The 27,395-nt window shown below is 37.5% G+C and overlaps 1 pseudogene; it reads left to right on the plus strand.

Annotated features, from left to right (window-relative positions):
* The first annotated feature begins 15,602 nt into the window (after positions 1–15,602).
* The window catches only part of LOC109680706 (sprouty-related, EVH1 domain-containing protein 2 pseudogene), a 51,027-nt pseudogene continuing 39,234 nt past the window's right edge, over positions 15,603–27,395 (plus strand).

Consider the following 27,395-nt stretch of genomic DNA (forward strand, 5'->3'; position numbering starts at 1 on the left):
TCCAGAGGCACCTGCACACCCATGTTTATTGCGGCACTATTCACAATAGCCAAGTTATGTAAACAGCCAAGATGCCCCAGCACTGACGAATGGATTAAGAAAATGTGGTATCTATACACAATGGAATTTTATGCAGCCATGAAGAAGAACGAAATGTTATCATTCGCTGGTAAATGGATGGAATTGGAGAACATCATTCTGAGTGAGGTTAGCCTGGCCCAAAAGACCAAAAATCGTATGTTCTCCCTCATATGTGGACATTAGATCAAGGGCAAACACAACAATGGGATTGGACTATGAGCACATGATAAAAGCGAGAGCACACAAGGGAGGTGTGAGGATAGGGAAGACACCTAAAAAACTAGCTAGCATTTGTTGCCCTTAACGCAGAGAAACTAAAGCAGATACCTTAAAGCAACTGAGGCCAATAGGAAAAGGGGACCAGGTACTAGAGAAAAGGTTAGATGAAAAAGAATTAACCTAGAAGGTAACACCCACGCACAGGAAATCAATGTAAGTCAATGCCCTGTATAGCTATCCTTATCTCAACCAGCAAAAACCCTTGTTCCTTCCTATTATTGCTTATACTCTCTCTACAACAAAATTAGAAATAAGGGCAAAATAGTTTCTGCTGGGTATTGGGGGGGGAGAGGGAGGGGGCGGAGTGGGTGGTAAGGGAGGGGGTGGCGGCAGGGGGTAGAAATGAACCAAGCCTTGTATGCACATATGAATAATAAAAGAAAAATGAAAAAAAAAAAAAAGAAATGGAGGTTTCTTCTATACTCTCCCCAGGGGAAGCTGGAGCTGGCATGCAAAATGTTTCTTTGTTGTCTTTTTGAATTGCTATATTTTTCAGATATCCTGTCACTCTTTTGTGTTTCTCTGTGCTCTTTCTCTCTTTGGCATTTCCACATTAAGTCTCTTCTTTATTTCCAAACTCTTATTCCCGAGGCCTGATTGAAAAAGCTTCTACTCCTCTGCTATCTGACCACCTCACTTCCAGTCTTTTGATTGTACGGTAATGACCTTTTACATTTAAGTTATAATTGAGATTTGTTTACTGTCTCCTGTGGTTTTATTGATATGAGTGTTGCTTGTTTTTTTTTTAACTCTTCCAACACTCATGTTTGTGTTTTTCTGGTTTGCTAACCTGAACATGTGTACATCTCATGTGTACATCTTTTGAATTTTATTCTTCTCTGGGTTCTCATGTTTGTGGCTCTTTTTCTTTTTCTACTGGGTGTGGTATTCCCTTATTGTATTCCGCCATTGTATCTTCTACAATGCAGGCTTAGTGGACATGAAGTGTTTAGCTTATTCTTATCCTGAAAGATCCTCATTTGTCCATCAAATCTGAAAAATACCTATACTTGATATTGTAGTCTTGGTTGGCAGTTATTTTTCAGAGCTTGTAATATATAATTCCATGACTTTTTGGCTTTTAGGATTTGTGCTGAGAAAACTAAGATGATTCTTAAGTTTTTACCACTGTAGGTAGTTGGAGATTTTTCTCTTTTATCCTTTTCTTATTCTTTACCCTTGGCATTTTAAATGTCATATGATATGGTGAGGTTCTTTTCTGTACAGGTCTACTTGGTTTAAAAAATACCTGTATGTGGGTGTCTATATCTTTCTTTCTGGGTTACAAAGACATAATATAGTCAAGTACCTATAGGAGGTTAGTATTTGGTAGAAGAGCTTTTTGGCGGGGGGAAGATAAGATCATTATATTGCTACTTCCTAAATGCAAGACTTCAAAAATGGGATTTACATTTTACAAACTTTTTTTATCGCCCACACTCCAGAAATATTTCTACAATACAGGACTGGGGGGGTATCACAATAGTAGAAGATTCTTTCAAAAATGGCTATAAATTCACCTGCTATTGAGTTGTTAACTTTTACAAGACTTGTCTATAACGCTGTCTTCAGGGAAAACAGTTCTCACAACATTGTCAATTTTGTCAAAATATTGACAAATGTGTAAGCAAAATAAATTTGTCTCACAGTTAAAATTTTCAAAGAAATTGGATAGCAGATTGTTATTAACACAATTTGTTAGTTTCATTATAGAGTGTTGCACCTATTGGTATCATTGGAAAGAGAATGGCTTTTATGCAAAAGACTTAATTAAAAACACTCTAAGTTGGAACATTTGCAATGTTTAAGTAATGTGCAATATTAATTTTATTTGACTCAATATGTTTCTAGAATTTTAATTCTGTAATTCTAACATACTACTTCTTAATAGAGAAGAATATAATGGTCCAAATAATGCATAAAATGTTGTACAATTGAAAAATTCAAAACCACAGACCTAGTGATTACATTGAAAAAGGAAAGTAATAGTCTAGCGTAAAAGAGGAAGGTAAGAAAGAGGTTAGCTAGGTACATTTTGAGTTTGTGATGAAGAAACTAGAGCATATTTACTTCAGATGGCTTCAATATATTTGCATTCAAATCAAAGTATAGATAATTGCAGCTCCGTAGATTATTGGAGGAAGTGGAAGAATTTGACTTAAATACAGACACTCATCTGTATCATTCCATACTCTCAGCCATCTAAGATTCGTGTTGCATGGATGTTAGTTTTTCAGATGAGATTAATTGTAATCTAGAAGCATGAGTTGCTTTGTTTTAAGATAGCTAATTATTTTGAAAGTAGTGGGGTTTGAACTCAGTATTTAATGCTTGCTAAGAGATACTCTCCTACTTGAGCCACACCTCCAGTCCATTTTGCTGTAGTCACTTTGGCAATAGGGTGTTGCTTGTTACCCAGGATGGCCTGGATTGCAAGTCTCCAATTTTATGTTTAGTGCGGTAGCTGTTATGATAGATGCAGACCACCACAGCCAGCATGGAAACACATTCTCAACTTCCCCAGTAGCTAGGATTGTGGGTGTGCATCATCCTCACCCAGTGTGTAATAGCTAATTTCTGGTATGATAACTTCTTCATAGAAATCCTTTGAGTACTAACATGATATCCCAAAGCCATGCACTCTTCAAAATGAAAGACATTATAAAGTTCATTCTCTAAATACCAAAATTGTGGGGTTTAGTAAATGTTGCCCTGATTTAAAGATGGCAAGTAATTAATATAAAATAATTCTGTGAAAATTCAGGTTAATTTTATTTTTGATAAGCATATTTCAATACTGAAAACTTCCTATTGATAATTTCCTAGATGGGGGTTCATAGACATTTGTTCACAAGTCCTGAAGAATAAATGTTCAGTTAAAGAATAAACTTAATTGATACTCTTATTTAGAAAAATAAAAACATTATTTTTGCTAATTTTAAATTTTTTTATCATTTTATCAAGCTCTTAGCAGTTCATTTTTACTACATATATAGTTGTGTCAGAAGAACAAGATTTAGACATAACATCAGAAGCAGCCCAAGATAGGCTGTGAAAATGACTATGACTAACCATGGCTAGTCATCGTCATTACTAACCAATGACTAGTCATTGAAATGGTTGGTAAATATTGGAATGTAAATGTCTCATTAAACAATGTTTTCATTCATTTAATAATGTAGCATAAGACAAATGTATTTACATTTCAGACTACCCTAGAGTCAATAGATCAGTATTTAATATTTAATTTGAAAATTTGTTCACTGGCTGTAAAGCAGAATATGCTTAGAATCTTTAATAATTTATAGCTAAACTTGCTCAGTTTTAAGTCTGGATATTATTTGTGTTTCATTATAAGGTTTATATAACTTCCTTACATAATGAAAAGGTAAGCTCAAATTTCAGGTCTACGAGTAAGCACTTGAAAGTACGAACTGTGTAATACTGATGGCCCTTCAGTGAGATTCGTGTTAAAGGGAGGTCATTAAGGATGGCTCCAAGTTTGAGGTTCCATATTATGGGCTGGTAATGCTAAGGCTCAAGTTTTGATTCTCCCTTGTGGTCTCTTTGATTTCAGTGTCTCCAGAGAGGGTGAAAACAAGATCCTATAATCATCAGCACTGTTATTGAGAGAATTACATCTTCTAGAATGGGGCTTTTGATGTTAACATACAAATAATATCTTTCTTTTTTCCCCTTTATTGTTGTGAAGAGTGGAGGTACATTGTGGCATTTACACAAGTTCTTACAATGTGTCATATATATTATACATGAATTCACCCCTTTCCCTGATTCATAGAATAGTTACAACTGGAATCATTTTTGCATTTACATCCATGTGTACACATTTTTTTCACTGTATTCACCCTCCTACTCCTTTTCCCTGCCACCTCCCCCCCTTGCACTGTCTCCACCCTTCCCCCTGGGCAGGACTTGTTCCACCCTCTTGTTCTCCAATTTGTAGAAGAAAAATGAGAAAAGATAAAGTGAATAATAAGACAGTTTAATTTGTTTGAGATAAAGGTAGAAAAAAATGCCTTTCTAACATATTTTCATTTCCCAGATGGAAATCAGCCACTATTACCAAAAATAGTATTTAATGTCCTTAGTGTACATTAGAGTATATTAGGACTAGACTTAATGCAGATTATTTATATAAATGCATGGCATTATATTGATTTTTGATATGGAAAAAATGTCAATATCCTGTAGGAATATAGGATCTGGTACTTGAGGCTACCTGAGATCTTTTAAATGATTGACCTTGAACAAATTTCTACCTTTGAGTATCTCCTATGTGATAGTCAGTTCAACAGTGAAAATACCAGATGAGAGATTATGGTATTGTGACAGGACAGAAAAACAGGAAAGCAGCAAACTCTTACAGATCCCTGTAAGTACTTCATTTGAAGAAAGCAATGGAATGTTAGGACAGATAATACTGAGTTAAAATTCATGTAGGATGGGGATTGAATTGAAAGCTGAATTCTGTAGCCAGTGTGGGTCTTTTGACACAGGCAATTAAGCTGCCATCTAATGAATATGAAGGCGACAGCTTAGTGAAAGTGTAGGAAGAGGACATCCTACACAGAGAAAACAGTATGCCCTATCTCTTTATCGTTTTACTCTTAGTCCCTGGAATGACTAGGAAGCACAAAGTAAGATAACTATCATAATCATATATGTTTTTGCAATGCATGAAAATAAAATTTTATTTGTACAAGAAAATGTAGGAATAATGCCTGGCACATTGCAGGCACAATATATCAATGTTCTTATGTATCCCATATTATTAAGTCTTGTTTACTGTTTTGAATTTCTCTCTTACTTGGGAAAAAATTTGTGTACTATATCTAATATCTGTTTGCTTTATTTAAGCATAACATCAAGAAAAATTTCCTTACTACTTTGTTCTTTTACTCAGCCATTTTCTCCTTATTAGTTAAATTTTCATTCAAAATATTAAGTGTGTATGCCTCTATGTACCTAATTGAGTTAGCTTCTAAAATGTTCTGTTAACACTCAACATCACATATTATGAATTTTCTTATCATGCTACATACATTCTTTTGACACTAAAGTACTTTTGTGTTATTGGAAGCATTTTCAAATTTTGATTATGAACATGTAAGAATTTGTTTACCTAAGTATTTTAATGTCTTATTTTCAGTAGAGAATGCAAAGTAGAGTTATATATTTTGAAGTTAATTTTTTCTTGACATATGCTCATGAGCTATGATTCTATGAATATATTTTCTCTGGCCTTTTCTGATGAGTTTACATAGTCAGTAGCCACACAATGTTAAAACACAGACTTAATCCCAAGAGCGTATATGCAATTTATTCTATATTTGGAGTTTCAATACATGCTTCACTTGATTTCAAGTCAGATTGGTTTTAAAAGAGGTAATACAAATATCTTCTTGGAAGGTGATTAGAACTTCTTTGTGCAACTCATTGTTTACACTAATATTGACAGAGTATCACTGAGCATCTTCAAGAGGTGTGTTCCACATTTATCTGGGACCATAGATCAAAGATGAGAAAATATGGTATATGAGCAAGTAAAAGGTGAAAACTGTGTTTTATTACAAATCCATTTGAGATAATGCATGTTTTTTTAAAAGGAGGATTTTTATAGTCTACTAAAAAGAAGTTAAATCATAATTGGTTGTATGAGATCAAGTTTCATAAACAAGTTAATTTGCCTGTTAATAAAGGATTGAAATGAGTTCCATTTCAAGATATTGTAAAAAGATGAGAAATTTTAGGAAGTAAGGAAGAGGAGTGAAGAAGATGTAGTGAAGAATAGAGTAAGAAAGGTAGAGAAGCCAGGGAGAAAAAGAAGGAAAAAATACATAGTTGTATATAATATAGGATGAGAAAATTTGTAAATTCTTTGGAATAGAAAGCATAGGTTATTAGATTTGTGGGAAGAATGAAAGGTGAGCTTCTAGTTCAAATGCTCATTCAAGAAATAGAGCAAAATGTTCCTAGTCTTCTTGTCTTCCTGACTGTTCCAATGCATGAAAGAATTGTTTATGGAGCTATGTTTTATTTACCATAGAGAATTATAAACATAGGTGGACAACTGTTGGTATATATAAATTAATGTCATGCAAAGGGTTGGTACTCACAGGATCATGTCATCTAGGATATAAGTAGAGAATTCAATAGAAGACAAACATAGGATTAGTAATGGAGAGATCATGAAAACCATTGCTACATCAAAAGTCTACTAGAAACTCAATGACATCATATGCAGTTTTGATTTGGGGGCTAAAACAGGGATGAATTGCAGGCTAAAATACATATAGCTTCTCGAACATTGATGAATTATCTATTGGAGGCCATGCTAAGGTGCATATTCTGATGCAATAGCTCTAAAATTTTGCATATCTAAGAAGTTCTAAGATGATGTTCCTCTGACACAGGGACATAGACTTCCCTTTAAAGATACCTTTACTAAGAACCATTGGACAGTAGTTGAAGACATAATAGGACCAAAGTAAAGCATAAATTTGCTTTTATTTGTGAGCACATTTCTACCCAGGTTTGGGGGGATATGAGCAAAGAGATGCAGAAAGAAAAATTATGATTCTATGTGGTTCTTAGAAGACCATATGCCATATGGTTCCTGAATTGTAATTCTATAGTTCTAAGACACTACAGCTAAATGGTGAAAGAAGTATTCAGGTTAATCAATCATTAAATTTAAATTGAAATAATCATATCTACAGATTTAGAGATAATTTTAGAAAGAATAGGATTGTTAAGGGGAAAGGAAGTAAAGAAGTTAGGTTATTAAACATTGAGTTCATGATGAAGAAACCTGAATTTACTTAAGATGACATCAGTATATTTGCATTCCAAACAATGAATAGATTATTGCTGCTTCATAGATAAGTGGAAACAAGAGGGAGTGTTAGGATTGGGGTCAAGTATAGACACTAATTTCTCCCTCCATAACTCTTGGGTATCAAAGATGTATGTCTTATTAATATTGATTATTTAGAAGTGATTAATTAGAAGCATGAGCTGTTTTAAAATATAGATGTTTCGATGGGACATTTTTTCATAATTATTATTTAAGGACTATCATGGTATATCAAAACCAATGTAATGTAGAAAATAAAAGCCATTATAGAATCCATTCTGAAATTTGTGAGTTGTAGGTAGTATTATATTGGTGGAATGCAGCCAGTTACTAATATCAAATTATTCTGTGAAAATGTTTTGATAAATAGGTGTCAATACTAAAAACTTATTTTACATTATTTCCTAGATGTATTTCATATACCTTCTCACACATGTGGATCAAGAAACTTTAAGATGTCTAAATTAGAAGAAGAAAGAAATGTAGTCATGCCAATAGCACATCTGTGTATGGGAAAAAAGAATATTTTTATGAACTGGTATTCTAAAATACATGTCCAACTTGACTATTTCAGAAAACTCTCTTTCAAAAGAAATGACTTGTATATTTCTCTGAACTGTTAGCTCCATTTTGTAGTCCCTAAACTACTGGACAATTTAAAGAATATGATAAAGTGTTGTATTGATTCTGTAGTACTTCATTAAAGATGTATGTTGTTACATGCTACCATCAAAACTGACAGTTGAAATGTCCTCTAAGGGTTATGGTTTTGAAATGCTGTTTCTATCAGTCTAGCAATGATCACATGCTTCTATGTGCCTCATATATTTCAGTATATTCATTGTAAACATTATATTCCTTTGAGAAAGCTTCGAGTTTAATCAAAGCTATATCATTTTATTTTGTCATATTGCTATCCTAAGCAGAGAAAAAAACATGAAATCTAAAAACCTACAAAACCTCATACCTAAAGTAATTGTTTCCTAATATATCCAAGAGGATCAATAATAGTATTAATTCTGCATTAATGTATGGTTGATTCTGTTATATAATTGAATGTATCCATGGCTTTTGATAATATTGTAACAAATATCCTCACTTAAAGTTAATAAGTATATTTATTCTAGGTTATTAACTTCCTAATTTATGAAATATGCTATATTTATAAAGTATCTTTTCAAAAGCCATCAGCTGAACATTTAAATAAAAGGTTAAGTCCATATAAACAACATGTATGGTTAAAATTTGCAATACAAATTACTCTGGAAAGAATTACTTTAAAATGTGTGAAATGCTAGCAGTCATCTCATTCCTACTTATTTTACCCCCAAATTTTCTGGAATGTTTTGAGAAAAATGATGAAAATGTTTTATACAGAGTACAATCTCAAGAAATAATTTTGAAATAATATAATCAAATGTTTCTACTTCTTGTATTCATACCTTAATGGTACAAGTTTAGATTCCCTGTGTTTGTTAAGGATTTCCAGAGATTTATTTTGAACATTTATGTTTTACCCAGACCTTCAAAATACTTATGGGAGAGCTGAGCACAGTGTTACATGTCTGTAGTCTTATCAGTTGGGTGACTTGATGTCAAGGGAAGCAAGAGTTTCCCTTCTTTCCAGGAATTTGTGTCTATCTCCAGTAAGCTTCATCCTAAAAACCAAATCATTTTAATTGTATGTGGACAACCAATCTATTGATTATCTGTACCTGTTCTAATTTGTATACCAGTTAATTTAGTGACCTTACTGGGTCATGTAATTGGGTATTTAACAAGATAATACAGCATATAATAAAATATAGTGTATAATATGATGTTATGTAATAAAACATAATGTAACATAAAATGCCATTGCCTCTAGAATTAACATTATAGTTAATAAATTATGAATTATCTCCTAGAATGTTACCTCTAAGCTACAAATACAAAGTTAGTTACCAATAAAAATTGCTACTTATCTCTTATTTCTTTCTCCTTTTCATACTTGTTTTTGTTTGTTTGTTTATTTATGGGTTCTACCAAGGCATTGCACATGCTAACCATATGGTATTCTACCAGTGAGTTATACACCCAGGCCTGCTCTCATTAAAGAAAACACTTAAATGATTTCCCCCAACATTGGAAGATGTGAAGCAGAAAATTCACAATTATATGTGAATACAAAGGGGAGGAAGCAGTGGACACAAGGGAGCAAGGACATAAAATATATCTAGGTTTGGAAGCTGCAACAAACATTCCTACCTGAAATCATCAGTTTGTTGTGCCCATCGTGGGACATGCACGCAGGGAAACGGGACACCAAGGCCTTTCAGGAAGTAATGTTTATCAGCATGTCGGCAGCAGCCCAGCAGATTCGCATCCAGTGGCCAAGCCCCAAGATGCCATTGTAAGCAGGTTACAGAAGCGAAAAGCAAAGTTTAACCCATACATGGTGACTTGTAATTTCATTGGGTACTCTATTCTCAGTGTTACGTGACCGTTTTCAGATTCAGTTTCTGTAAGTTTCTGTTTCTGCCATGTCTTCCCCTCTTCTCCACTACTTAATTCCCCTCTGATGCTCAGACCCATCTAGGGTCGAAGAGCATCATTACATGGGCAGCTGTTTTGTTTTGTTTCATCTTGGTTTTTATAGTGGCCTCTGTAATGGTCCTGATGGACCACAATACTAAGGGAACCAGGCAGGATAGAATTAAACGTGTTTCCAAAACAAGAGCAACCACCCCTATCAGGGTCTTGAATCCGCCCAAGGCAGAGAACCAGCCTCCTAACAGGGCATTGGGATTTCATCCTCTCCAGGTCTGCACAGAAACATGGGCAATCTTTTTTATTTCGTCTGTGATTTTTTTATGATCTTCTTTTAATTATCAGTTGTATCTGCTTTAGTTTCTCTGCGCTAAGGGCAACAAATGCTAGCTAGTTTTTTAGGTGTCTAAAAACACCCCTCCCTTGTGTGCTCTCGCTTTTATCATGTGCTCATAGTCCAATCTCAGGGAGATTTTTTAAGCTTCTCAGAGAGCAGAGAAGTTGGCCAAAGGGTGGGGCTGTGGTCTTGTGTGGTTTGGGGTTTCCCACCATTGGGTCTCTTGGGTGGTGTCATTGTAAAACTGCTGTCCTAAACAAGTTAAATCTCTTACCAGGGTGGAGAACTGGCATACTGGGCCAGAGATAGTTTTTAAGAGCTAGATGCTTTTTCTGTGGTTGGGGAAAGCGGTCTCATTAAAGTGGTTCTATGGGTCTAGCTCCTTAGCTTTCCATGGCCAATGGACTTGTAGATTGGTCCCCCCACAAACATAACATACTGTGACATTTAGCATCTTGGCTATGGACTCGGCTAGTGAGAGGAACAGGTTTTTGGTTTTGATAGAGATAAGAAATTCACTTTGCATCTCCTTATAGAAAGAATAAAAGACTTGGTATGAGGAACTCTCATGGGTGATTGTGATGAGCTTGAAGTGCAGCAGGGTACTCGGGTCTGCATCCTTTTTATTTATCATTATGCTGATCGTATGTTCCTGTTTTTAATCTGAGGGCTTCAGTTTAGTAAAACTTACAGGTGCCAAGGGTACAGTTAGGGATAGTTGTCTACTTCAGCAGGAGGGCTGAGTGTTCTGTCATCTGCCAGGTAGCCCATGAAACACAACTCCACTAAGGGCAATAATGTTAGCTGCATCATCATAGGAACAGCCAACATGGCACATCTAGCTCTTTCCCAGGCTAGGCCTCCCTGCTGTCTTGTCCTATGGCTGTATGTACATCAAAAAACACTGACACGGGCTTATCAGGGTTGAACACCTGAGTATGGTTAATGAGGTCCCTGATTTCCTCCCACAGAGCACCATCAAATCTCTGGAACCCCAACCATTGCTCTTGAGAGTGGTAGGTGGAGTTGATGCAGATACGTTGATTCCCATGGGAGCACAACAAACAGTTGGTATGTCTGTGGGTGCATGATCCAATGATAGCGCCTGCACGAGAGTAGTAAGAATGAAAAAGCAATCTCCTGGTGACAACATTTCCTGCCTGGCTAGTAAGTATGTATAAGTCACAGTTTGGGATTTGGTGATCCCCAAGGAGAAAACTAAGTTTAATAAGAGGAAAGCATGGAAAGGACCCATCCTTCAGGAGAGGCAGGCGATTTTTAGTCTTCTGCCCTGTGTAGCAGCTTCTGGACTGACTAAAGCAAGGCTACCATCTTGCTGCCTGGAGGCAGTCAAAGATTCTGAAAGGTCCTGTTGAGAAAGGGCATCAGTGTTTTGTAGGGTGATCTTGCATGATGAGTTTGGGACAGGGAAGTTCTCCCATTCAAGAGAGGATAGCTTTACCTGGCTGTGATGGATCCAGGGAGCAATTTCTGCTACCTAAACTGCAGTGGGGATGGACAAGATAACAACAAAAGGGCCCTTCCAATTGGATTTTAACAGTTGGACGTTTTATTTTTTTACCTAGCTGGCATCCACTGGTTTGTAAGGGTGTGTAGGTATTGTCAGGCTAAAGGGAAATCCCTCCTGGACCCAGTGATTGATTTTGGAGAAAGTCAACCCAAGAGCCTGTATTTGTTATCTCATGGTGAGGTCACCTATTTCTTTGAGATCCCCTCGTATACCCTTGATTAAGGGGAGTGGATGTCCATAAATGATTTTAAAGGGCAAAAGCCCTGTTCAGTATAGGTAGTAACTGATCCCACAGTAGATGGGCTCTTGACATAGTTTTTCCAGCTGCAATTTTAGGGTCTTATTTATACATTCTTTCATTTTCAGTCTTGAACCAGGCCTGTTCTTGTGGTGTACTGTGGGTTGCATGCAGCTGATGGACATGGGAGCAAGGCAGCCGTCAGGGCAGTTGGGGCCTGTCCCCTCATGAGGGCTGCCTCTTTGGATGCTCTGTTGGCTCTCCAGTTTCCTTGAGCAAATATTGGATCTCCCTTTGGGTGTCCTTGGCAGAGTGTAATTGCCACCTGTTTAAGGGCCCATATAGCATCTAGAAGTCCAAGGACCTCTTGTCCATGCTTGATACTTTTTCCTCCTGACTAATGAGTCCCCTTTCTTTATATAAGGGCCCATGGACATGAATGGGAGTGAAGGCATATTTAGAGTCAGTGTGGAGGTTTATCCATACTCCTGCAGCAAGCTGGAGCACCTGCATGAAGGTGATATGTTTAGCATTTTGTGCAGAAATCCAACCTCAAAGCTTTCAGCCTGCCTGCAGCAGGCGGGCTTTAAAGGCTGAGTCCAGAGTTACCATCCCATTCCTGGTGAAGCTCATGCCATCCTGAACAAAGTTGTTGTTATCTGTGAAATATTTAATGTCCACATGGCTGATGGGCTGATTGGATAGATCTGGCTGGCTTGAGAAAACTTTATCCATAACCTCTAATAATTGTGTTTCGGGGGCCCAAGTCAACTGGCAATAGGGTGGCTGCATTTAGAGTCATATTAACCTACAGCGAAACGTGGATTTTTACACACATACTCTTGTGTTTGACCATCCAAGAGTTGGTTAGCCAATAATTTCCCTTATACTCCATGAGACTCATGAAGTGGTCCTTGAGGTTTTTGCCCTAAGGTAAGCTAGTTTGCTTCTGCCAATAGGACAGTGGTGGCTGCCAGTGCACACAAGAAGGCATCTAGCCTTGGGAAACGACATTGAGTTGTTTTGACAAGTAAGCTACCAGACGATGGCAGGAGCCTAGTAGCTGGGTCAGGACACCAACAGCTGTCCCCTTTTGCTCATGGGCATACAAGAAAAAGGGTTCCATCACATCTAGCAGGCCTAGAGCAGGGGCATTTGTGAGTACCCTCTTGATTTTTTAAGAGCTTTTCTTTTGTTCTTCTCCCCATACCAAGGATTCCTGTTCTTGCCCCTATGTGTCTTTGTAGAGGGGCTTAGCCGAGAGAGTAGCTAGGGATCCAGATTCGGTGGAAATACACAGCTCCCCAAAACTCTCCCACTTGCAGGTGGGCCTCGGGGGCCAGAATAGAACAGACAACTTTCTTCCTCTTGGGTCTGAGCCTTCATTGCCCCTGTGACAGGTGAAAGCCAAGGTATTTGGCAGTGTTTTGGCAACTCTGAGCCTTTTTTTTTTTTTTAGAAACTTTGTACCCTGCCTACCACAAAAGAGAGTAAATGAGATGAGTCCCTTTTATATAGTCCTCCCGACTAGGTCCAGCCAGCAGGAGATAATCCACATACTCAAGGAATGTGTTGCCATGTTGATCAGCTGAGAAAGCTTTGAGGTTGGATTTCAAGGCAGTTCTGAAGATAGTGGGGGAGTTTTGAAACCTTGCAGCCACTGAGTCCAGGTTAGTTGCCCCTTTCCCCCAGTATTGGGATTTTCCCATTGGAAGGCAAAAATACGCTGGCTCTGTGGGGCTAGGAGGATGCAGAAAAATGTGTCCTTAAGATCTAGGCAGGAAAAAAACTTTTTCTCAGCTGGGATTAGGCATAAGAGTGTGTAGGGATTCTGGACCATGGGGTGCAGAAAAACGATTGTTGAATTCACTGCCCTGAAGTCCTGAACCAGCTTAAAATCCTTGGTCCCTGGTTTTTGGATGGGTAATAAGGGGGTGTTCCAGGATGACTGGCACCATTGAACAATCCATACTTTAGGAGTGTGTCAAGGTGTTTTTGAATTCCAACATGAGTCTTGAGGGAAATGAAGTAGGGCTCTTGGCTGACAGGAGTGGCCCCTGGCCTTAATTTCACCACTATTGGAGAGACGTTTTTGTCTTCAGTGCATACACCTGGGATCTTGAGTAGACGCTCAGGAATCTCAGGAAGCCTTAACTTAGGGCCATAGAGCTGCCACTGTGTGACCATAAGAGTTAGATTCTGCCTCAGGTCCTCTCAGTTTTGCTGCTGCCGTGCCATCAGAGTCAATGTTTATTTGTGCCCTCAGTTTGCATAATAGGTCCCTGCCCATCAAGGCCACAGGGCAATTGGGGAGATAGAGAAATCTGTGTCTTACTTATGGCTCCCAAGATTGCATTGTCTAGACACTAAGAAGGGGTGACAGGCCTGGTTCTCTGCAGCCCCGATAATAGTTGTGTGCTTTTGTGAAAGGGGGATCACTGGTTGGCTCACAACTGAGTGTTTTGTGCCCGTGTCCACTATGAGGTCAGTGGGATGGCCCCCTATCCTAATTTGGACCATAAATTCTCAGGGGCCTAGTACAATGGAATGCAGTCTGTCCTGTTTCTCTTCAGAGACTTTCAGGGCTGTCAGTCTGACAGTGTTTTCTCCAAGGCTGGCTTTCCCACAGGTGGGCTGATACTGTCCCTTGACACCTTGGCCTCTGGTCTGAGTGGCCTTCTGAGTCTGTGGCCCTTTGGGGACATTTATTTTTCCCATGCCCAACCTGGCATCTATAGGCACATTGATCTCACCCTAGTTGCTCCCTAGGGTGGGGGCATCTTGGCGACACTGGTCACAGTCCATGGCGATTTCCCCTTCCTCTGCTCAGACCAGCCCATTGTGGCCCACTTGACCATGTAACAAGGCCTGCAGCAAGGATGTCCACTTGTTTTTTAATCTTCCTGTTCACCTCCTGTTTTATCTCCTGATCTTGAGCAACAAAAACCTTTGTGGCCACCTCCAAGAGCTGGCTGGTGTTTATTCCAGTGAATCCCTCAAGTTTTTTCAATTTTTGCTTTATGAGTCCTTGGACATGGTCAAAAAAAAGTGGCATTAATCATCAATTGGTTTTTAGTGGCCTTCAGGTCAAATGGGATGTACAAGGAGGAGAGGCCTCACACAAATGCTCATAAAATTGTCTGGGACTCTCACCTGTTCCTTGGAGGACTTTTGATATTTTACTCATGTTTTTGGTCTTTTTCTCTCCTTCTTTCATGTCCCCCAATAGTGGCTCCTGACATCATTTAAGCTGCTTAATCTTGATCATTATTAGGTTTCCAGTGGGTGTCCTCCTCAAGGAGACTGAACCTGAGCAATGGCTTGGGTGTTGAAGGCGCCTGCACGGGCATGATCTTGCAACCACTTTATACAGCGCTGCTCTTTACTATTAAATAAAGTCAGAAGAAGCTGTCTGCAGTCTATCTAGGTGGGTTTATGAGTTTGGATTATGGACTTTATTAAATTAATCAGAGCTTGAGGTATTTCCGTGAAGGAGGGAGTATGGTATTTTCAGTTTAGGAGGTCTGTGGTAGTAAAGGGCTGGTAGACAAATGTCCATCCTCCTTTTATTTCACTGTGCTGGTCGTAATACACTTAGACATGGACCTCCCTCAGGGGCATCTGCAGGGTGGTGGAAGTCTGAGGAGGCGAGGGGTCCTCATGGAGACTATTTGGATGCCTCCAATTGAATGGGGAATGTGGGGTGAGAACTGGATGACTTGTAGTGGGCATGGGGTTCACAGGACTCAGGGAGGTCAGGGAAGTTGAGGCCCATGAGGCTTCTGGGCCAGACTTTACAACTGTAACTGTTCCTCGAGCTTCCCCATCTGATGTTGAAGGTGAGGGTGTGGAACTGGGTGCCCATGGCAGGGGTAGGTAAAGTGGCACATATGGTGGTGGTGGTTCCTCAGGCTCCTTTGATTTCTACCTACACTTAGAAGTTGTGGCCACCCTAGCTACTGTGATCCTACAAGGTTTCTTTCAGGCAAGGTCTTAGCCATGTGGGCTGACTGATAACTGCATCCTGTCAGCATCCAATGTAAGGAAACTGATCTGGGTGCCCAGGATTTTCTACAATTACCCTATAACCTTTATTGACTAAAATTTTGTCTGTTGACCCTTCTGGGGGCCCCCATACACCAAAAACAGCCAATCTACTTTACAAAGCTTGTTAGGAGTTAACTGCAATAAACATGGGTATGCAGGTGCCTCTGGAGTAACCTGTGTTGCATTCCTTTGGGTATATCCCCAGAGGTTGGATTGCTGGATCATACGGCAAATTGATGTTTAGAATTTTAAGAGGCCTCCATATTGTTTTCCAGAGTGGTTGCACTAGCATGCATTCCCACCAGCAGTGTACGAGGGTTCCTTTTTCCCCACACCCTCACAAACACCTGTTGTTGGTAGTGTTTTTGATGATAGCTATTCTAACAGGGGTGAGGTGGAATCTTAGTGTGGTTTTAATATGCATTTGCTTTATGGCCAGGGATGGTGATCATTTTTTCATGTGTTTTTGGCCATTTGAATTTCTTCTTTTGAGAAAGTTCTCTTTGATTCAGTTGCCCATTTCTTTATTGGTTCATTGATTTTGGGAAAGTTTAGTTTTTTGACTTCCCTGTATATTCTGCTTTTGCTTTTCAGTCCTTTCTCCCACTCTGTGGGTGGTCTCTTCACTTTATAGACTAGTTCTTTTGTTGTGCAGAAGCTTTTTAATTTCATGTAGTCCCATTTGTCCATCCTTAGTTGCTGAGCTGCTGGGATTCTATTGAGGAAGTCCTTGCCTAAACCTATTATTTCCAGAGTATTCCCTGCTCTTTCCTGTACTAACATCAGAGTTTCGGGTCTGATATTAAGGTTCTTGATCCATTTTGAGTTGATACTAGTACAGGGTGATAAACTTGGATCTAGTTTCAGTTTTTTGCAGGCAGATGACCACTTTTTCCAGAAACATTTGTTGAAGAGGCTGTCTTTTCTCCATCGTATGTTTTTGGTGCCTTTGTCAAAAATAAGGTGAGTATAGTTGTGTGGAGTCATATCCAGGTCCTCTATTCTGTTCCACTGGTCATCATGTCTGTTTTTGCGCAAGTACCATGCTGTTTTTATTGCTATTGCTTTGTAATATAGTTTGAAGTCAGGTATTGTGATATCTCCAGCATTGCTCTTTTTGCTGAGTATTGCCTTGATTATTTGTGGTCTCTTGTGTTTCGAGATGAACTTTAGGGTAGATTTTTTCCACCTCTGTGATGATTATCGTAGGAATTTTTATGGGAACTGCATTAAACATGTAGATTGCTTTTGGTAGTATAGCCATTTTTACTATGTTGATTCTACCAATCCATGAGCACGAGAACTCTTTCCACCTTCTGTAGTCTTCCTTGATCTCTTTCTTCAGGAGTTTATAGATCTCCTTGTAGAGGTCATTCACATCTTTTGTTTAGTTTACTCCTAGGTATTTGATTTTTTTTGAGGCTATTGCAAGTGGAACTGTTTCCATATATTCTTTCTCAGTTTGTTTGTTGTTGGTTTATAGAAAAGCTAATGATTTTTGTAAGCTGATTTTGTATCCTACCACGTGGCTGTAGCTGTTTATGGTGTCTAGGAGTTTTGGGGTTGTTTTTTGGGTCCTTAAGATATAGGCTCATGTAATCTGAGAATAGGGATATTTTGACAGTTTCTTTACCTATCTGTATTCCTTTTATTTCTTGTTCTTGCCTAATTGCTCTTGCTAGGAATTCTAGGACTATGTTGAATAGGTGGATTGTGGGCACCTTTGTCTCATTCTGGATTTTAGGGGAAATGGTTTTCATTTTTCACTGTTAAGTATGGTGTTGGCTGTAGGTTTGTCATATATAGTCTTTACAATGTTGAGGTACATTCCTTTTATTCCTAGTTTTCTTAGACCTTTTATCATGAAATGGTGTTGGATCTTGTTGAAGGCTTTTTCTGCATCTATCGACATGATCATGTGGTTTTTGTCTTTGGTTCTATTAATGTGCTGTATTACATTTATAGATTTGCATATGTTGAACTACCCCTGCATCTCTGGGATGAAGCCAACTTGGTTGTGGTGAATGATCTTTCTGATATGTTGTTGGATTCAGTTTGTCATTATTTTATTGAGGATTTTTGCATCGATATTCATTAAGGAAATTGGCCTACAGTTCTTCTTTTTGGAGGTGTCTTTGTCTGGTTTGGGGATGAGTGTAATACTGGCTTCATAAAATGAGTTAGGCAGTGTTCCTTCCGTTTCTATTTTGTGGAAAAGTTTAAGGAGGGTTGGTATTAGTTATTCTTTAAGGGTCTGATAGAATTCAACAGAGAATCCATCAGGTCCCAGACTTTTCTTTTTTGGGAGACTCTTTATTGCTGCTTCAATTTTACTTTGTGTTATAGATCTATTCAGGTGATTAATATCCTCTTGGTTCAATTTTGGATGGTCAGAAGTATATAGAAATTTGTCCATTTCTTCCAGATTTTCAAATTTATTAGAATATAGGTTCTCAAAGTAGTCTCTGATGATTTCCTGGATTTCTGTGGTGTTTGTTGTTATCTCCCCTTTTGCATTTCTGATTTTACTGATTTGGGTTTTTCTATCCTCGTTTTAGTCAGGTTTGTCAGGGATCTGTTAATTTTGTTTATTTTTTCAAAGAACCAGTTTTTTGTTTCATTGATTCTCTGTATTTTTTTGTTATTGTTTCTATTTTATTAATTTTGGCCCTTATTTTTATTATTTCTCTCCTTCTGCTTGTTAGGGGTTTGCTTGTTCTTGTTTTTCTAGGAGTTTGAGATGTAGCATTAGGTCATTTATTTGAGACCCTTCTGTCCTTTTCATATATGCACTCATGGCTATAAACTTTCTTCTTAGGAATGCCTTTGCTGTGCCGCATAGGTTCAGGTAGGTTGTGTTTTCATTTTCATTAACATCCAGGAATCTTAATTTCCTCTTTTATTTTGTCAATGACCCATTGATCATTGAACAATGTGTTGTTCAGCTTCCAATTGTTTACATGTTTTCTACTATTGTTTTTGTTGTTGAGTTCTAGTTTTAATGCATTGTGATCCGATAGAATACATGGGATTATTTCAATTTTCTCATATTTGCTGAAGCTCACTTTTACCCTAAGATATGATCAATTTTGGAGAAGGTTCTGTGACCTACTGAGAAGAATGTATATTGTGCAGATGTTGGATGAAATATTCTGTAGGCATCAGCTAGGTCCATTTGGTATATGGTGGGATTTAGTTCTAGAATTTCTTTATTGATTTTTTGTTTGGATGACTTATCTATTGGTGATGGGGGGTAATAAAGTCTCCCACTACCACTGGGTTGGAGTCTATATGTGCTTTTTGGTCCTTCAGCATATGTTTGATGAAATTGGGTGCACTGATGTTGGGTGCATATGGGTTTATAATTGTTATTTTCTTTTGGTGTGTTTCACCTTTTATTAGTATGGAGTGTCCTTTATCTCATTTGATTAATGTATGTTGAAGTCTACTTTGTCTAAGATAAGTATTTCTACTCCTGCCTGTTTTCAGGGGCCATTGGCTTGGTATGTTTTCTTCCAGACTTTCAACCTAAGCCAGTGCTTATTTCTGTCAATGAGATGGGTCTCCTATAAACAACAGATTGTTGGATTTTCCTTTTTAATCCAATTTGCCAAAGGTGTCTTTTGATGGGGGAATAAAGTCTGTTAATATTCAGTGTTAGTATTGATAGGTATGTGGTGATTCCTGTCATTTAGTTATTTTTGTTGTTTAAGGGTTTGATTGTGTGCAGCTGAGTCAGTGTTACTCTCTGATTACTTGTCTTTTCTTCTACTGTGGTTTGCTACTACCTGTCCTCTCATGGTTTTGTATACTCTCATTTTCTGTGTGGAGAATTCCTTTAAGAATCTTTTGAGGTGGTGGCTTGTTGGTGATACATTATTTTAGTTTCCGCTTATTGTGGGAGACTTTTATTGCTCCATCTATTTTGAGTGATCATTTTGCTGGGTACAGTATCCCAGGGTTGAAGTTATTTTCATTCAGTGCCCAGAATACCTCACTCTATGCCCTTCTTACTTTTAAGGTGTTCAAAAATCTGCTGTGATTTTGATGAGTTTACCTTTGTATGTTATTTGTTTTTTTCTCTCTTACAGCCTTCAATATTCTTTCTCCATTCTCCATACTTGTTGTTTGAATGATAATATGCCATGGGGTAGTTCTATTTTGGTCAAGTCTGTTTGGTGTCCTGGAGGCTTCCTGTACCTGAATGGGCATAACTTTCTCTTTATTTGGGAAATTTTCTGTTATTATTTTCTTGATTATATTACAAATACCTTTTTCTTGCACCTCTTCTCCTTCTTCAATGCCCATGATTCTCAGATTTGGTCTTTTGATGGAGTTGGTGAGTTCTTGCATATTCCTTTCACAGGTCTTGAGTTGTTTCACTAATAGCTCTTCAGTTTCTCCTTTAATTTACATTTTATCTTCAAGTTCTGAAATTCTGTCTTCCACTTTTTCTAGTCTGCTGGTGTGCCCTCCCATTGTGTTTTGTGTTTCTGTTTCATTCTTTTTTCTGAGGTTTTCCATGTCCTGGGTTACTTCCTCTTTAATATTGTCAATTTTCATCTTTAATTCATTTATCTATTTATAGTGTTCTCTGTTTTACTTTGGTGTTTATTGAGGGCTCATATGAGTTCTTTTATTTGTTTCTGTGTCTTCTCGTATTCTTTATTTTTGGTGTCTTGGAATTTCGTGAGTACCTCATGTACATTTTGGTTGACCATGTCTAGTAACATCTCCATGAAATTCTTAGTGATTACTTGCAGGATTTCTTTTTTAAGGTTGTTCTTGTAGGCATCATTGGGTTCCTTGGCATCGTTTATCTTTGTTTTGTTGGAGTCTGGAACTGGGTATCCATTTTCTTCATTTCCCTCTGAATCTTGTATTAAATTATTTTTGGGGGGAGAATGGTTTCCATTCCTTTTTCATCTTCCCATTGCTCCACTTGGTACTGTGCAACTATGTTCTTGATATGCTATTGGTGGTTTCAGTCACCTGTTTTCTTTCCCTCAGTTAAATTTTGTTTTGTGGGTATATTGGGTTTTTAAGTTATTGTATGTATGCTATTACTCTCCCTGGTCTAGGTGTAATTTAACTAGTATTAACTAATTCACAATAGTAAAACTAACAAAACAAAATAAAAAACAAACATCAAAAAACCAAAGAAATCAACAGGGAAAGATGAACAAACAAACAAACAAGAAATAAAACAAGCAAACAAACACACAAAAAAACCTCCAGGTTTAGGAACAATAAAGTTTCAGTCTTAGTAGTTCTGGTGTTACTCTTTCAGCATCCAGTTCTGGTGTTGGTATTTAAGCAGAGGGCTCTGTCTTAGTCTTGCCAGGTGGTTGGGGAGTGTTGCCAGTTTTTCTTCTCTTTCAACAGCAGCTACTTAGTCAGCTCCTCCCTCAGTAAGGTGTGGCTTGTCCTCAGGTTCTGGAGATCAGCGATGTAACCCACCAGCCATCCTGCTTTGGAGTTGGATTTTCACCATGCTTGTTTACTGGGGGCATGTTTTTTGCTGCATCCCATTTCTTTGGGGCAAGGTCAGAGATCCATCAGCTGGCTCCCTGCTGTCAGCATGTTATGATGGTTTGCTGATTGTTTTTCAATTTTACAGTTTTGTTTGACTTTGGATGTTGCTTACTGGCTCAGAAGATGAGTTTTGTCGACTACTATCTGCCCTATTTCAGGCAGTGGATTATCACCTGCCCACTGTCAGCCTTTCTAGCATTTCCAGCCTTTGTTTACTGAAAGTTAGCATGGAGATCAACTCCTTCCCCTCCCCCTTTCTCTGGTGCACTTATAGCACTCCGTCCCCTCTGCTGTGTCTTAGTTTTCAGTTCCTTGTTTATTCAGCTTTTTTTTTTGCAGTGCAGGGGTCAGTCTGCCCAGGGGACCATGCTGGTTTATCCCAGGGGTTAATTCCAGGGGGAATATCGCATGACACTTGGTGCTCACCTGTTGGTCTGTGGAATGTCTCCCAAGCAGGTTTAGAGCCCGCATCTGACAGCACAGGAGCTCTCCTGTTTTCTCAGTGAAACATGGTATAGAGAAACTTTGTACAGGCTAACAGGCTAGGGGTTCAGGGTGTCAAAGTTTTGATTCTTCCTGGTGCTTTATTTCTGCCAACTATGGCTCCAGCATCTCAGCAAGATTTTTGATTTACAGAGCTCACGCTATCTGCTTCTGCACCCTAGTCATCATTCATGGATCCTTCCAGGATTATAATTTGAATTCTGGTTCTTAACAGTCTGATGGGCTGCACTCCCATTTAATTTATGAGCCTTTTCTTGGTTCCTCTGCACAGCTGAGACTCGACCCCTGGTGCACCTGAAGAAGTGACTCCTTCTGTCAGAACAACAGGTCCACTGGTGCCTGGTGGGGACAATCCTTCCACAGGCTGAGGATGCCAATTCCAGGTGACAAGGAGATGAGAGACACCATCTCCGAATCCCAGATGTGCCCCCAGAGATGGTTAACCTATATGTGGTTACTTGTAATTTCGTTGGCTACTTTATTGACAGTGTTACATGACCATTATCTGTTTCAGTTTATTTAAGTTTCTGTTTACTGCAATGTCTTTCCTTCCTCCCCCTACATGCCTTCATGTATGAAAACTGATCTGTTCTACTCAAACAATTGGGACTTATAATTCAATATTCAATATTTTGAGAAGAAGCATATATTCTTCAACATATCATTTATAGTCTCAAGACATCCATTTCTATTTATATTATGTGGGTTAATAATGTTTGGCAAGATTTGGCATGTATGATTTATCACCTTAGTAACAAAAACCCTTGGCCAGAATCTTTGTATCTGTTTCCAAAGTAGAAAGCTTAAGTTCTGAGGTTCACTGCATTTTAAAGATAGACAAATATCTTTAGATATTATTTAAAAGTAAATGTACCCAAGATTTCCCCACCCTCACAACCACATGGAATTACTTTGCCAAAGCCCTACAATTAACTTACCTGGTTAATTTCATGAATTTATCAGGTATTTTACATAATTCACCATGATGGATTTGTATCATCTCTTTGCTGTCACTAAAGAGATAAGTAATATCTCTTAAGACCTTTGAATGAATTATTTAATCTTTCATGGATTTACTCTTATGATAAATAGAGTTAGATTTGAGTCAGGGTCAAAGTCAGGGCTTAAGTTTAAGTGTTAGGGTCAGGTTATGGTTAGAGTTTAGGCTTTAAAGTTGAGGTTTGAGTCATGGTTTAGTGTTAGGGATAGAGTTCATGGATCAGAGGGCTAGGGTTTAGGGCTTTGTTTAAGTTATGAATTAGGATTTGGATTAGGTTTTAGAATGTTGGGGTTAGAAGGTTAGTGTTACTGTAAGGGGTAGGGGTTACATTTCAGTTTAGGAGTTAGGCTTAGGGTTAGGACTAGCACTGATCTATGCCACAAGCCCTGCATTGATTTCTTCATTTCAAATTTCAAGTTTTAAGTGCTTAAAGACAAAGTGCAATTATTTTAGCATATTGACTGTCTATCCTGAAACCTTACTACACACATGCATAATTTTAGTGAATTATTTGATTTGTATGTTTTCCTCATCTTTTAGTTCAAAATATTTACATTTTATTGTGAATTTTTCTTTTACTTATGGTTTAATTACATTATTTTCAAATATTTGAATATCTTCTGAATCTTTTTTTGTTGATGATTGCTTGAAATTCTCTTATGGTTATAACACAATTCGTGTGATATTCTTTTTACATTTGTAGAGTTATTTCATGGAAGTAAATTATGACTTTTGGGGAATGTATGATTAAAAATGTAGTCTGTATGCTGTTATTGGGAAGTGTAATATTCTACAAATGCCAATTATGTGAAATTCTTATGTCTACTCATTTTGGAAATTGTGGCAAAAGTCTACATCTTATAGTAGAGAGAGAAGAGCTGTAGTCCTCAGTTCTGAATCTAGCTTTGTTTATTTCCCCTTTAACTTGTATTAGTATTTGTTTCCTGTACTTGGAATTTCCGTTAGTGGATGCATCAATACATAGGACTACTGTTATGACTTTTTGATGAACTGTATCTTTTTCCATTCTGGATTCTGTTAGGTGATCTTAATGTAGCTACTCCAGCTTTCTTCTGAGTAGTGTTTGCATGGCATATATACTTTTGTGTCTCTCCACTTTTAACCAATTTGTATCCTTATATTAAATGTGTTTGGTGAGCAGTACATAATTGGATTCTGTCATTTTATTTACTCTTACACTACCCTGTCATTTCATTTACAAGTTTAGACCTTTAAATTTTATAGAGTTTGTTATAAATTCATGATTATAATGTTTACTTTTCATTTTCCATCTTCTTTTTCCTTTGCCTGCATTTTTAAATTTTATTATGCTGGGTAGGGGTACATTGTGGCATTTTAAACAATATATCTTTTATTCATACATGCCTACAATATTTGAATTCACCTCTCCACCATTCCCCCATTCAAGAAATAAATTCAAAAGGTATTTTTTCTCCATTTGCTCATTTGCATTGATGTGTACGTAGTATTTATACCATATTCACCCTCTTACACCCTTTTCCTACCTTCTTCCTCCTCTTACTGGTATCAAGCCTCCCAGATAGAACCTGTTCTGGTATACTGTTCTCTGATTTTCCTGCATTTATTTTAATTAGGTGTATTTTAATGGTTATATTTCATCTTTATTTTGGGTTCAGCTATTTATATTTATTTAGTTGATTCTCTCAGGTCTTTATCTTTTCAAAGTCTCTCTTCCAGTGATATAAACCAACTCACATATAGCATAAGACACCTTTTACATTTGTATTAATGTTTGCATGTACTTTTCTTCTACTTATGACACATTCTTGATAAATATTACATTGCTGTATTATCATCTATTAACATCATAAAAGAATGAAAAATAAGAAAAATAACTTTAGCATTTGCTCTTATCATTATCACATCTAGCTTCCATTAACACTGAGTAGATCCAAATTTCTCTATGGCATCATTTTTCTTTTTCTTGAAAGCCTTTTGGGATTTCTTGTAACAGTTCTCTTGGTGATGAGTTCTGTCAGCTCATTTAGTGTGCAAAGTTCATTATTTTGCCTTCACCTTCATTTTTCTGGCAAAATGTTGTTATTAATACTTTTTATTTTAATTTGTAGCTATAAATTATTTTATGACTCACCTAAACTCTGACAAATAAGCACTTGTTATACACACAGAAACACATGCAGAGACACAGAGTCTTCCCTTCTACCTTTTAGATTTTTAATTTTTTGCACAAGCTCTGTTTCAGTGTGTTTAATCCATAAGATTTTAGCTTTCATTCAATTTGATATTGCAGCAGTTTGCTTCTTCATATCACTTTTCCTTTTTCATACTTTTATTTCTTCTGAGCCTTCTCCAGTCACAGTAGGTTAATATTGTACCCTAGAACACTGGCAACTGATGATCTACTCAGCTTTTCTCTGTGAACTTTATTTTGGGTAGCTTTACTGCCACATCTTCAAATTCATTGATTTTTTTTTCTTCTGATATGTTTGATAATCTCATGATTATTTAATTAAAATGTATTTTATCTCTCAAAGTTGCATTGGAATGTTTTTACTAGCTTTCTTTTTGGTTCTTACCCTGTTCATGTTTTTCATATGCACCTTTATGAGACTTATTATATATTTGAAATTCTTAATCTCCATGACTTGTGTGTATTCCTGTTTATGGGTTATAGTTTCCTATCTTCTTTGTTACCTGGTAAGTTTTAATTGATTATGGATTGCATACATTTTGCATTGTTGTGTATTTCAGTTTTCAGTATTCCCTCCAACAATTATGGCCTTGTTTTTCTTCCTGGTACGAAGTGAAGTTACTTAAGGTCACTATTGTCCTTGTGAAGTTGGGTTTTAACTTATTTTAGAGTGGATTTAAAACAACATTTCTTTAGATAAAATTTAGACATATATTTAAGGTGATATCCTTCAGAAGACATAGTAACTGCCCTGTAATTTGATGTATCTCCACCACAGATGATAGGAAGGTTTACAATTACAATTCATATGGGAAGTTCAGGAATTATTTAATGTAATTCATATTTTCTGGCATATACTGCCTGGTTCATAGAATTTGAACCAATGGTTATCCAGATCAGTACTCAACAGAGAGTGCTCTTTCTCTAAGCAATTGTTCCCTTTCCATCATTCTGTCTTACAAGTTGCAGTTGCAATTGTAATTTGAACTCTTTTTATTATTAGTCTTTACAATGTAAGGCCTCTGGGTCCCATTTTGTGCCTCTCCTGATGTTATGCATCACAAAAGCCTCTGGGTAATTAGCTTGGAAAAATAATGTACCTCATTAGTTATCCTCTATCAAGGAATCACAGTCTTCATTAACTGTTTCTTAATGGCCATAACTAGTTTCTTATATTCTGTCCATTAATATATTACAACATACTTAAATTACATGCTTTAACTGAGTTTCCTATGATTTTATTTTGTAAATCTGAAAACTTCATTGGGGGCAAATCAATGTATTTCTGAAAACCAAGAAATTATTTGGATACAATTGATCTTCTTTTTTCCCTCTCTAATCATTTCAGCTCCCATCTTCATCACCATGCTAAGGTCATGTCAGATCTGCTTGTTTAACTTCACCTCTACAATAGATCTCAATATCAAGAACAGAAAAGGCAACCTAGAACATCTAGCATGCTCCATACTTTCTCTGCTGAAAAAGAATCACATATTCTTCTTCATTATGGAAATAAAGTTTAACATCTCTCCCCCTCCACCAGCAGCACAGAGCTCAAGGCCTTTCATGCTTTATGCATTCTGCCGCAACATTCTTAAGTGAATTCTTTAATCCAACCAGGAGTGTTTTCTAAGGTATGTTTTCTCCCATTGACCTATCCAACTCTTAAGACTTCAAGTATCCCATTTTCTGTTAAAATTTCTCACTTAAACAATACAAGGTAACTCCCTCTGAAATAATACAGTAAGACCATATAGACTTGTACTCACTAGACTGTGTGTAATGTTTCAAAATGGCAGTAATTTCTTTCTCAGGAATCACATTGAATTCTTAAAACATTTCAATTACAAATACTATAAGAATTAACATGGAGGTGTGAAGACAAAATGGCAGTAGTGACATGACCTGGCATTGTTCCATATGGACACATCATATTGAACACCTGATTGCCTACAGAATTGCTCAAATGGTTGATGCTGATGGTAAAAGAGCTTTGAATCCTGCAATACCTCATAAGCATGCCAAGAAATGCCGATAATGGGAGCCCATGTTCAGAGGCAAACAAAGCCTGCTAGCCAGAAGGAGAAGCAATGTGGCCTGCAGAGAAGTGGCAGAAGGCAGCCAGAATGGAGACTCCATGGCAGATTGCCCAGGGAAAAGAATCCTGAGAGACCTAAAACAGAAAAGCCACTGTGGCATGGATTGCAGAAACTCTGGAGGCCCAGTGCATAGTCTAATGCAGC

Source organism: Castor canadensis, chromosome 10 (assembly GCF_047511655.1).
Source record: "Castor canadensis chromosome 10, mCasCan1.hap1v2, whole genome shotgun sequence".
In the NCBI taxonomy this organism is placed as follows: Eukaryota; Metazoa; Chordata; class Mammalia; order Rodentia; family Castoridae; genus Castor; species Castor canadensis.